At 31.3% G+C, this 13364-nt stretch overlaps 1 protein-coding gene across 6 annotated transcripts in view; it reads left to right on the top strand.

The window, feature by feature from the left end:
• Nucleotides 1–13364, top strand: part of STX16 (syntaxin 16) — a 56393-nt gene that overhangs the window by 31811 nt on the left and 11218 nt on the right. Inside the window, exon 1 of one of the 6 annotated variants that reach the window (XM_076010843.1) lies at nucleotides 1–9608. This exon is cut by the window's left edge and continues 4662 nt beyond it. The exons of 4 other annotated variants lie outside the window; for them this stretch is intronic. The gene's annotated coding sequence lies outside the window, so the exon portion shown is untranslated. One more of the 6 variants, XM_076010842.1, reaches the window with a different exon arrangement.

The following is a 13364-nucleotide window of genomic DNA, read 5'->3' as shown; positions in this document are numbered from 1 at the left end:
TAAATTTTGAAAGACACCATGTCTGCGCATCTTTTTTAGTTGATTGCCTATTTGTGAACAATAAAAAAAGTACCAAATAAAATCATGAGTTTAAAAACTATACAATCACTAGAAATAAAACAAATTATCATTAGTCTATTGAAATATGCTATTATAAAAATGGTGGATTTGATAATAAACTTGCATAGTGGATATTCTATGACTCTTAAAGAGGTACCTAGGACCTTATTTTTACAAGTTTATTACTTAAAAATGAGGAAAGGATTTTTTTTACTTCAGAACCAAAAGTTCATTTTAAAAAAGGTTTAATAATCAACATCATGCATTTGGTCAAGGACTGAGTTAAAATTCAGCAAGGATAAGTAAAGAGAATTAGGAATCTGGCAGTATTTTTTAAGATCTGTATAAAATAGGATGGCAACTTGAAAATTGAAGTATATGCTGGATTTTTGACAAATAAGAAAAAAAACCTGTCATTAAATGGGAAGTGAGTTTTCTGAATTTCAAAGGGTGATTATTTTTCACTGAAAATTTTTTTTGTTCTTCATATTTGTTCCCATTTCAAATAGTTGATATTTATCTTCAATTATGTTTTCTCTTCCTAAAACATACTGTCTTCTTTTTTAATAGTACAAACTAAGATATACAATACAATTGCATACCAATAAAAGAAATGACACATTTATCAATAGGGCAGCATTTTTTTATCATGATGAGGCATAGCAATAGATTAGATCATAAAAGGGACAAATTATTTGCTACTTAAAGTTTGCATTCTCAAAGAATCAGCTGTACTATCTTATTGGCAAAATCCTGATAGAGTGTGTGGGAAAGCTAGTGCCAGCTGGGTCACCTAGCATCTGTTCTGGTCATGGAGGGATCTTTTATTTGGTAACTTTGGTCAGGACCCTGAAGTATATTCTCCCCAACTTTGATTTACATGTAATTTTGGGGGAGCACATCTATTATATAAATTAAGTACTGCTTCACAGGATTGAATGCACTTCAGTTGACTTTTCATTTGTTGTTTATAATTTCTTATTTGTTTTTAATAAAATGATACTAATCACAATGCAGGTTAATTTATAACGTCATTATCTCTGTACATCTTTTTTAGTTGAATGCATATTTGTAAACAATAAAAACAGTACAAAATAAGATCATGAGTTTAAAAAATATACAATCACTATAAATAAAACAAATTATCATTACTCTATTGAAGTATACTATAATAATAATGGTGGATTTGATAATAAACTGGCATAGTGGAAATTCTATGACTGTTGAAGAGGTAACTTAGATACCTTATTTTAAAAAGTTTCTTATTTAAAAAATATGAAAGGATTTTTTTTTACTTGATAAGGAAAAGTTCATTTTACAAAAGGTTTAATAATCAACGTCATACATTTGGTGGGGGACTGAATTACAATTCAGCAAGGATAAGTAAAGAGAATTAGGAATCTGGCAGTATTTTTTCAGACCTGTATGAAATAGGATGGTAACTTGAAAATTGATGTATAAGCTGCATTTACAACAAATAAGATAAAAACCTATCTTTAAATGGGAAGGGAGGTTTCTGAATTGAAAAGGGTGATTAGTTTTCACCTAAAATTTTCTTTGTTCTTCATATTTGTTCCCATTTCAAATAGTTGATATTTATCTTCAATTATGTTTTCTCTACCCAAAATGTACTGTCTTCTTTTTTAATAGTACATACTAAGATATGCATTGCAAATGCATACCAATTAAAAAATGACAAATTTCTCAATAGGGCAGCATTTGTTTATCATGATGAGCTATAGCTATAGATTATTTCATAAAGGGGACAAATTATTTGCTACTTAAAGTTTTCATTCCCAAAGAATCAGCTGTACTATCTTATTGGCAAAATCCTGATACAGTGTGTGGGAAAGCTAGTGCCAGCTGGGCGGGCTGGCATCTGTTCTGGTCATGGAGGGATCTCTTATTTGGTAAGTTTTTCAGGACCCTGAAGTGTGTTCTCCCCAACTTTGATTTACATGTAATTTTCGGGGAACACGTGTATTATATAAATTAAATACTGCTTCAAAGGGTTGAATCCACTTCAGTTGACTTTTCATATGTGGTTCATAATTTCTTATTTATTTTGAATGAAATGATACTAATCACAATGCAGGTAAATTTGGAAAGATACCATCTCTGTGTTCTTTTTTAGTTGAATGCATATTTGTAAACAATAAAAAAGTACAAAATGAGAACATGAGTTTAAAAACTGTACAATCACTATAAGTAAAACAAATTATCATTACTAGTTGAAATATGCTATAATAAAAATGGTGGATTTGATAATAAACTTGCATATTGGATATTCTATGACTCTTGAAGAGGTACCTAGGTACCTTATTTTTAAAAGTTAATAGCTTAAAAAGTATGAAAGGATTTTTTTACTTCAGAACCAAAAGTTCATTTTAAAAAAGGTTTAATAATCAACATCATGCATTTGGTCAAGGACTGAGTTAAAATTCAGCAAGGATAAGTAAAGAGAATTAGGAATCTGGCAGTATTTTTAAAGATCTGTATAAAATAGGATGGCAACTTGAAAATTGAAGTATATGCTGGATTTTTGACAAATAAGAAAAAAAACCTGTCATTAAATGGGAAGTGAGTTTTCTGAATTTCAAAGGGTGATTATTTTTCACTGAAAATTTTTTTTGTTCTTCATATTTGTTCCCATTTCAAATAGTTGATATTTATCTTCAATTATGTTTTCTCTTCCTAAAACATACTGTCTTCTTTTTTAATAGTACAAACTAAGATATACAATACAATTGCATACCAATAAAAAAATGACACATTTATCAATAGGGCAGCATTTTTTTATCATGATGAGGCATAGCAATAGTTTAGATCATAAAAGGGACAAATTATTTGCTACTTAAAGTTTGCATTCTCAAAGAATCAGCTGTACTATCTTATTGGCAAAATCCTGATAGAGTGTGTGGGAAAGCTAGTGCCAGCTGGGTCACCTAGCATCTGTTCTGGTCATGGAGGGATTTCTTATTTGGTAAGTTTGGTCAGGACCCTGAAGTATATTCTCCCCAATTTTGATTTACATGTAATTTTGGGGGAGCACATCTATTATATAAATTAAGTACTGCTTCACAGGATTGAATGCACTTCAGTTGACTTTTCATTTGTTGTTTATAATTTCTTATTTGTTTTTAATAAAATGATACTAATCACAATGCAGGTTAATTTATAAAGTCATCATCTCTGTACATCTTTTTTAGTTGAATGCATATTTGTAAACAATAAAAACAGTACAAAATAAGATCATGAGTTTAAAAAATATACAATCACTATAAATAAAACAAATTATCATTACTCTATTGAAGTATACTATAATAATAATGGTGGATTTGATAATAAACTGGCATAGTGGAAATTCTATGACTGTTGAAGAGGTAACTTAGATACCTTATTTTAAAAAGTTTCTTATTTAAAAAATATGAAAGAATTTTTTTTACTTGATAAGGAAAAGTTCATTTTACAAAAGGTTTAATAATCAACGTCATACTTTTGGTGGGGGACTGAATTACAATTCAGCAAGGATAAGTAAAGAGAATTAGGAATCTGGCAGTATTTTTTCAGACCTGTATGAAATAGGATGGTAACTTGAAAATTGATGTATAAGCTGCATTTACAACAAATAAGATAAAAACCTATCTTTAAATGGGAAGGGAAGTTTCTGAATTGAAAAGGGTGATTAGTTTTCACCTAAAATTTTCTTTGTTCTTCATATTTGTTCCCATTTCAAATAGTTGATATTTATCTTCAATTATGTTTTCTCTACCCAAAATATACTGTCTTCTTTTTTAATAGTACATACTAAGATATGCATTGCAAATGCATACCAATAAAAGAAATGACAAATTTCTCAATAGGGCAGCATTTGTTTATCATGATGAGCTATAGCTATAGATTATTTCATAAAGGGGACAAATTATTTGCTACTTAAAGTTTTCATTCCCAAAGAATCAGCTGTACTATCTTATTGGCAAAATCCTGATACAGTGTGTGGGAAAGCTAGTGCCAGCTGGGCGGGCTGGCATCTGTTCTGGTCATGGAGGGATCTCTTATTTGGTAAGTTTTTCAGGACCCTGAAATGTGTTCTCCCCAACTTTGATTTACATGTAATTTTTGGGGAACACGTGTATTATATAAATTAAATACTGCTTCAAAGGGTTGAATCCACTAAAGTTGACTTTTCATATGTGGTTCATAATTTCTTATTTATTTTGAATGAAATGATAGTAATCACAATGCAGGTAAATTTGGAAAGATACCATCTCTGTGCATCTTTTTTGGGTGAATGCATATTTGTAAACAATAAAGAAGTACAAAATGAGAACATGAGTTTAAAGACTGTACAATCACTATAAGTAATACAAATTATCATTACTCTGTTGAAATATGCTATAATAAAAATGGTAGATTTGATAATAAACTTGCATATTGGATATTCTATGACTCTTGAAGAGGTACCTAGGTACCTTATTTTTAAAAGTTAATTACTTAAAAAGTATGAAAGGATTTTTTACTTCAGAACCAAAAGTTCATTTTTAAAAAGGTTTAATAATCAACATCATGCATTTGGTCAAGGACTGAGTTAAAATTCAGCAAGGATAAGTAAAGAGAATTAGGAATCTGGCAGTATTTTTAAAGATCTGTATAAAATAGGATGGCAACTTGAAAATTGAAGTATATGCTGGATTTTTGACAAATAAGAAAAAAAACCTGTCATTAAATGGGAAGTGAGTTTTCTGAATTTCAAAGGGTGATTATTTTTCACTGAAAATTTTTTTTGTTCTTCGTATTTGTTCCCATTTCAAATAGTTGATATTTATCTTCAATTATGTTTTCTCTTCGTAAAACATACTGTCTTCCTTTTTTAATAGTACAAACTAAGATACACATTACAAATGCATACCAATAAAAGAAATAACACATTTATCAATAGGGCAGCATTTTTTTTTTTTATCATGATGAGGCATAGCAATAGATTATTTCATAAATGGGACAAATTCTTTGCTTCTTAAAGTTTTCATTCTCAAAGAATCAGCTGTAGTATCTTATTAGCAAAATCCTGATACAGTGTGTGGGAAAGCTAGTGCCAGCTGGGTGGGCTGGCATCTGTCCTGGTCATGGAGGGATCTCTTATTTGGTAAGTTTGGTCAGGACCCTGAAGTATATTCTCCCCAACTTTCATTTACATGTATATTTGGGAGAATACGTCTATTATATATATTAAGAACTGCTTCACAGGATTGAATGCACTTCAGTTGACTTTTCATTTGTTGTTTATAATTTCTTATTTGTTTGGAATTAAATGATAGTAATAACAATACAGGTTAATTTGGAAAGACACCATCTCTGTGCATACTTTTTAGTTGAATTCATATTTGTAAACAATAAAATAGTACAAAATAAGAGTACAAAATATAATAGTACAAAATAATGAGTTTAAAAACTATACAGTTACTAGGAATAAAACAAATTATCATTACTCTATTGAAAATAATCTATAATAAAAATTATGGATTTGATAATAAACTCCCATTGTGGAAATTCTATGACTCTTCAAGAGGTACCTTAGATACCTTATTTAAAATATTTTCTTATTTAAAAAATATGAAAAGATTTTTTATTTCAGAAGCAAACGTTCATTTTAAAAAATGTTTATTAATCAACGTCATGCATTTGGTGAGGGACTGAGTTACAATTCAGCAAGGATAAGTAAAGAGAATTAGGAATCTGGCAGTATTTTTTAAGAGCTGTATGAAATAGGATGGCAACTTGAAAATTGATGTATATGCTGGATTTTCAACAAATAAGAAAAAAACCTATCTTTAAATTGGAAGTGAGATTTCTCAATTAAAAAGGGTGATTATTTTTCACTTAAAATATTTTTTTCTTCATGTTTGTTTCCATTTCAAATAGTTGATATTTATCTTCACTTATGTTTTCTCTTCCCAAAACATACAGTCTTCTTTTTTTAATAGTACCTACTGAGATACGCATTACAAATGCATACCAATAAAAGAAATGACACATTTCTCAGTAGGGCACCATTTGTTTATCATGATGAGCTATAGCAATAGATTAGATCATAAAGGGGACAAATTATTTGCTGCTTAAAGTTTTCATTCCCAAAGAATCAGCTGTACTATCTTATTGGCAAAATCCTGATACAGTGTGTGGGAAAGCTAGTGCCAGCTGGGTGGGCTGGCACCTGTCCTGGTCATGGAGGGATCTCTTATTTGGTAAGTTTCCTCAGGACCCTGAAGTTTGTTCTCCCCAACTTTGATTTACATGTAATTTTTGGGGAACACGTGTATTATATAAATTAAATACTGCTTCAAAGGGTTGAATCCACTTCAGTTGACTTTTCATATGTGGTTTATAATTTCTTATTTGTTTGGAATGAAATGATACTAATCACAATGCAGGTAAATTTGGAAAGACAGCATCTCTGCATCTTTTTTAGTTTAAAGCATATTTGTAAACAATAAAGTACGAGATATGATCATGAGTTTAAAAACTATAGAATCACTATAAATAAAACAAATTATCATTACTCTATTGAAGTATGCTATAATAAAAATGGTTGTTTTGATAATAAAATGGCATAATGGAAATTCTATGACTCTTGAAGTGGTACCCTAGGTACGTTATTTTTAAAAATTTCTTATTTAAAAATTGTGAAAAGATTTTGTACTTCACAAGCAAAAGTTCATTATAAAAAAAGGTTTAATAATCATCGTCATGCAATTGGTGGGGCACTGAGTTAAAATTCAGCAAGTATAAGTAAAGAGAATTAGGAATCTGGCAGTATTTATTAAGAGCTGTATGAAATAGGATGGCAACTTAAAAATTGATGTATATCCTGGATTTTCAACAAATAAGAAAAGAACCTATTTTTAAATGGAAAGTGAGGTTTCTGAATTTAAAAGGCTGATTATTATTCACTTAAAATTTTTTTCTTCTTCATGTTCGTTCTCATTTCAAATAGTTGATATTTATCTTCAATTATGTTTTTGTCTTCTTTTTAATAGTAAATACTAAGATACACATTACAAATGCATACCAATGGAAGATATGACAGTTCTCAATAGGGTAGCATTTGTTTATCATGATGAGCTATAGCAATAGATTAGATTATAAAGGGGACAAATAATTTGCTACTTAAAGTTTTCATTCCCAAAGAATCAGCTGTACTATGTTATAGGCAAAATCCTGATACAGTGTGTGGGAAAGCTAGTGCCAGTTGGGTGGGCTGGCATCTGTCCTGGTCATGGAGGGATCTCTTATTTGGTAAGTTTCTAAGGACCCTGAAGTGTGTTCTCCCCGACTTTGATTTACATGTAATTTTTGGGGAACACGTGTATTATATAAATTAAATACTGCTTCAAAGGGTTGAATCCACTTCAGTTGACTTTTCATATGTGGTTTATAATTTCTTATTTATTTTGAATGAAATGATACTAATCACAATGCAAGTAAATTTGGAAAGACACCATCTCTGTGCATCTTTTTTAGGTGAATGCATATTTGTAAACAATAAAAAAGTACAAAATGAGAACATGAGTTTAAAGACTGTACAATCACTATAATACAAATTATCATTACTATGTTGAAATATGCTATAATAAAAATGGTGGATTTGATAATAAACTTGCATAGTGGATATTCTATGACTCTTGAAGATGTACCTAGGTACCTTATTGTTAAAAGTTAATTACTTAAAAAGTATGGAAGGATTTTTTTACTTCAGAAGCTACAGTTCATTTTTAAAAAGGTTTAATAATCAACGTCATGCTTTTTGTGGGGGACTGAGTTAAAAAAAATTAATTACTTAAAAAGTATGGAAGGATTTTTTTACTTCAGAAGCAAAAGTTCATTTTAAAAACGGTTTAATAATCAACGTCATGCTTTTGGTGGGGGACTGAGTTAAAATTCAGCTAGGATAAGTAAAGAGAATTAGGAATCTGGCAGTATTTTTTATAATCTGTATAAAATCGAATGGCAACTTGAAAATTGGTATATATGCTGGATTTTTGACAAATAAGAAAAAAAACTTGTCATTAAATGGGAAGTGAGTTTTCTGAATTTCAAACGGTGATTATTTTCCCTTAAAATTTTTTTTGTTCTTCATATTTGTTCCCATTTCAAATAGTTGATATTTATCTTCAATTATGTTTTCTCTTCCTAAAACATACTGTCTTCCTTTTTAATAGTACAAACTAAGATATACAATACAATTGCATACCAATAAAAGAAATGACACATTTATCAATAGGGCAGCATATTTTTATCATGATGAGGCATAGCAATAGATTAGATCATAAAAGGGACAAATTATTTTCTACTTAATGTTTGCATTCTCAAAGAATCAGCTGTACTATCTTATTGGCAAAATCCTGATAGAGTGTGTGGGAAAGCTAGTGCCAGCTGGGTGGGCTGGCATCTGTTCTGGTCATGGAGGGATCTCTTATTTGGTAAGTTTCCTCAGGACCCTGAAGTATATTCTCTCCAACTTTCATTTACATGTAGTTTTGGTAGATGATGTCTATTATATAAATTAAGTACTGCTTCACATGATTGAATTCACTTAAGTTGACTTTTCATATGTGGTTTATAATTTCTTATTTGTTTGGAATTAAATGATAGTAATAACAATGCAGGTTAATTTGGAAAGACCATCTCTGTGCATACTTTTTAGTTGAACTCATATTTGTAAACAATAAAATAGTACAAAATAAGATCATAAGTTTAAAAACTATACAATCACTAGAAATAAAACAAATTATCATTACTCTATTGAAAAAAATCTTTAATAAAAATTGTGGATTTGATAATAAACTCCCATAGTGGAAATTCTGTGACTCTTGAAGAGGTACCTTAGATACCTTATTTAAAGTATTTTCTTATTTAAAAAATATGAAAAGATTTATTACTTCAGATGCAAATGTTCATTTTTCAAAATGTTTATTAATCAACGTCATGTATTTGGTGGGGGACTGAGTTACAATTCAGCAAGGATAAGTAAAGAGAATTAGGAATCTGGCAGTATTTTTTAAGAGCTTTATGAAATAGGATGGCAACTTGAAAATTGATGTATATGCTGGATTTTCAACAAATAAGGAAAAAACTATCTTTATATGGGAAGTGAGGTTTCTAAATTTAAAACAGTGATTATTTTTCACTTAAAATTTTTTTGCTTCATATTTGTTCCCATTTCAAATAGCTGATGTTTATCTTCACTTATGTTTTCTCTTCCCAAAACATACAGTCTTCTTTTTTAATAGTACCTACTGAGATACATATTACAAATGCATACCAATAAAAGAAATGACACATTTCTCAGTAGGGCACCATTTGTTTATCATGATGAGCTATAGCAATAGATTAGATCATAAAGGGGACAAATTATTTGCTGCTTAAAGTTTTCATTCCCAAAGAATCAGCTGTACTATCTTATTGGCAAAATCCTGATACAGTGCGTGGGAAAGCTAGTGCCAGCTGGGTGGGCTGGCACCTGTCCTGGTCATGGAGGGATCTCTTATTTGGTAAGTTTCCTCATGACCCTGAAGTGTGTTCTCCCGAACTTTGATTTACATCTAATTTTGGGGGAACACATCTATTATATAAATTAATTACTGCTTCAGAGGATTGAATCCACTTCAGTTGACTTTTCATATGTGGTTTATAATTTCTTATTTATCTTGAATGAGATGATACTAATCACAATGCAGGTAAATTTGGAAACCATCTCTGTATCTTTTTTAGTTTAAAGCATATTTGTAAACAATAAAAAAGTACAAGATAAGATCATGAGGTTAAAAACTATACAATCACTATAAATAAAACAAATTATCATTATTGAAATATGCTATAATAAATGGTTGTTTTGATAATAAAATGGCATAATGGAAATTCTATGACTCTTGAAGTGGTACCCTAGGTACGTTATTTTTTAAAGTTTCTTATTTTAAAAGTATGAAAATATTTTTTTACTTCACAAGCAAAAGTTCATTATAAAAAAAGGTTTAATAATCAACATCATGCATTTGGTTTGGGATTGAATTAAAATTCAGCAAGGATAAGTAAAGAGAATTAGAAACCTGGCAGTATTTTTTAAGAGCTGTATGAAATAGGATGGCAACTTGAAAATTGATGTATATCCTGGATTTTCAACAAATAAGAAAAGAACCTATTTTTAAATGGAAAGTGAGGTTTCTGAATTTAAAAGGGTGATTATTTTTCACTTAAATTTTTTTCTTCTTCATATTCGTTCTCATTTCAAATAGTTGATGTTTATCTTCAATTATGTTTTCTCTTCCCAAAACATCCTGTCTTCTTTTTAATAGTACATACTAATATACACAGTACAAATGCATACCAATGAAGGAAATGACACAGTTCTCAATAGGGCAGTATTTGTTTATCATGATGAGCTATAGCTATAGATTAGATCATAAAGGGGGCAAATTATTTGCTACTTAAAGTTTTCATTCCCAAAGAATCAGCTGTACTATCTTATTGGCAAAATCCTGAAACAGTGTGTGGGAAAGCTAGTGCCAGCTGGGTGTCCTGGCCTCTGTCCTGGTCATGGAGGCATCTCTTATTTGGTAAGTTTCCTCAGGACCCTGAAGTTTGTTCTCCCCAACTTTGATTTACATGTAATTTTCGGGGAACACGTGTATTATATAAATTAAGTACTGCTTCAGAGGATTGAATGTACTTCAGTTGACTTTCATATGTGGTTTATAATTTCTTATTTGTTTTGAATAAAATTATACTAATCACTATGGCAGGTAAATTTGGAAAGACACCATCTCTGTGTATCTGTTTTAGTTTAAAGCATATTTGTGAACAATAAAAACAGTACAAAATAAGATCATGAGTTTAAAAACTTCACAATCACTTTAAATAAATTATCATTACTCTATGGAAATATGCTATAATAAATATGGCAGATTTGATAATAACCTGGCATAGTGGAAATTCTATGACTCTTGAAGAGGTACCTGAGGTACCTTATTTAAAGAATTTTCTTATTTAAAAAATATGAAAAGATTTTTTTTACTTCAGAAGCCAAAGTTTATTTTGAAAAAGGTTTAATAATCAACGTCGTGCATTTGGTAGGGGACTGAGTTAAAATTCAGCAAGGATAAGTAAAGAGAATCAGGAATCTGGCAGTATTTTTTAAGATCTGTATGAAATAGGATGGCAACTTGAAAATTGATGTATATGCTCTATATGATGTATATGCTGATGTATATGCAGTTCTCAGTTTTGCTTTGTATAAACAACTGGAGCTTTAAGTTCATGTTCTGCTCCAGTCCAGCCATAGTTCTATGTCCAGCACCTGCTGTACAGCTGAGAGGATGCCGGGGACTGGGCTTGTGGTTTGTCCTTCCACCATAGTCCCTTTGTCCTCCACACAGAAAAAGTACCTCTTGGGACTTTGAGCAAGAGTGTTGATGAATAAACAAATATGCCTGTGATCAAGTAAGCATCATGCCCCTTCTGTGCCTGCTGTGTGTGGGGTGAGGCCTACATCGCCTCTGAGTCCACGGATGGTCAGTGGGAGGGGCCGGTTTTTATGGCTTCTCATGCGCTTAGTGGGAATCTGTCCTGTAGTCCCTGGTTCAGTTGGTGGGAAATGAATCAAAATACTGTGTTTTGCTGGTGTTGTATTAATCTGATGGCTTGTTGTCCTGATTCATTTTCTTAGCAAATTGCAGTTATATTTCATGGGCCTTCCAGAGGGATTGGCAACTTCTAGCGTGGAAGGGGCTTCTGGAATCAGTTGACCCAGGTTTTAATCTGTCACATCATAATAGCTCTGTGACCTTGGGCAAGCTACTTAACTTTTCTGAATTTCAATTACCATAGTTATAGGTTGGAGTAATATTTCCTGGCTTGCCTAGTTTTTATGAGGATTAAAATAATAAAAAGAATGTAAAATTTCTATTAGCCAAACAAATGTGGTGGTTGAGAATCACTACTTCAGGGACTCAGAGCCCTAGATAATGCAAGTGTGGATGACACACCATTTGTTTAAGAACCCAAATGACACTGGGCCTGCAGTGTCCACGCAGGTGGTTCACAGATGCTCTAGGAGCAGGTAGTGGGCCTGGTCCCTTGGGTGTGGTTGGTGCATGGGATGCACGCCCTGTGTGGACACGTGCCCAGGTATAGACAGATCGCTGGAAGCAGATGGAGGCAGGACCATGCCAGGGGTGCAGGGAGGTTGATGGTGAAGAAACCAATTTGCTTTTAGGAATTTTGCTGTGAACTCTCTGTTCAGGATTTAGGACCTATTACTTAAAGAGTTCTTTTAATCTAGGTTTTTCCTTATAGGATATTTTTTCCCCTTCATCTTTGGATTTTTAAATTTGGTCCTGTTCCTTTATTGTTAGAAAAGCAAGTAAGTATTTACTGAATGAATGAAAAAATTAATTTAGATAAATGCAGGGAAGAGGGAAGAAAAGCAATACAAATTCTTCATCCAGTCCTACAGTGTGATTTAGAAAATTTACAAAGTATTATCTATAAAGGACTTTTATAGACTATTTTCCATTACATTTTGATCATCATTTGGATCTTTTGAAACCAGCATTTAAAAATTCTGAGCTTCGGAGAGCTCCTCAAGAGCCTTTCAGCCCCGGTTCACTGTTCACTGTTCACTGCCTCTAGGCAAGAAAACAGCTTAACCATTCCAAACCTATGGTTTCTCCCCCATTCTTAAAAGCTTTCTACGGCAGTGTATTATATGGTTAAAATAAACAAGAAATATCTATATTATTTCAAAATAAGGGAAAATGTTGCCTGTGGACATTTAACTAAAGAAAAGAAATGACAATGTAAGATTGCATTGAGATTTTAAGTATTGTTTTTGCCGAATGGCAGATATTTTGCTAACCATTTTAGACAGTTGTTTCACACATTTTAGCACATGGTTAATGATCCTGTGACTGAGATAACTGGATTATCACTATTTCTAAAATATGCTAAGTGTATGTAAGTAAACCTTGCTACTAATTTTGTATTAGTTCCACTTACAGCCTAGTATTTTTTTTTTTTGACTTGTGTCTGATCACACAAATTGTTGAGGTTCATGCCGTTTTATAATAGTGCTAGTGCTAAGAGGTATTTCTTTTAAGGATTTTTGTTGACTTTTTCATTACATTTCTATAGCCAGATCAAGTCAAATTCATGTTCTCAAGTATGTCCAAGGAAATTAAGAACTGGTGCATGAGAAAGATAGGAAAACAATTCCAAACCCTAGCAGTATCAAAAGCAAGTTTATAATACAG

The sequence above is a fragment of the Microcebus murinus genome, chromosome 16 (assembly GCF_040939455.1).
Source record: "Microcebus murinus isolate Inina chromosome 16, M.murinus_Inina_mat1.0, whole genome shotgun sequence".
NCBI classification, from domain to species: Eukaryota; Metazoa; Chordata; class Mammalia; order Primates; family Cheirogaleidae; genus Microcebus; species Microcebus murinus.
Note: the sequence above shows the minus strand (reverse complement) of the source record. Positions and strands in the feature narration are given on the sequence as shown.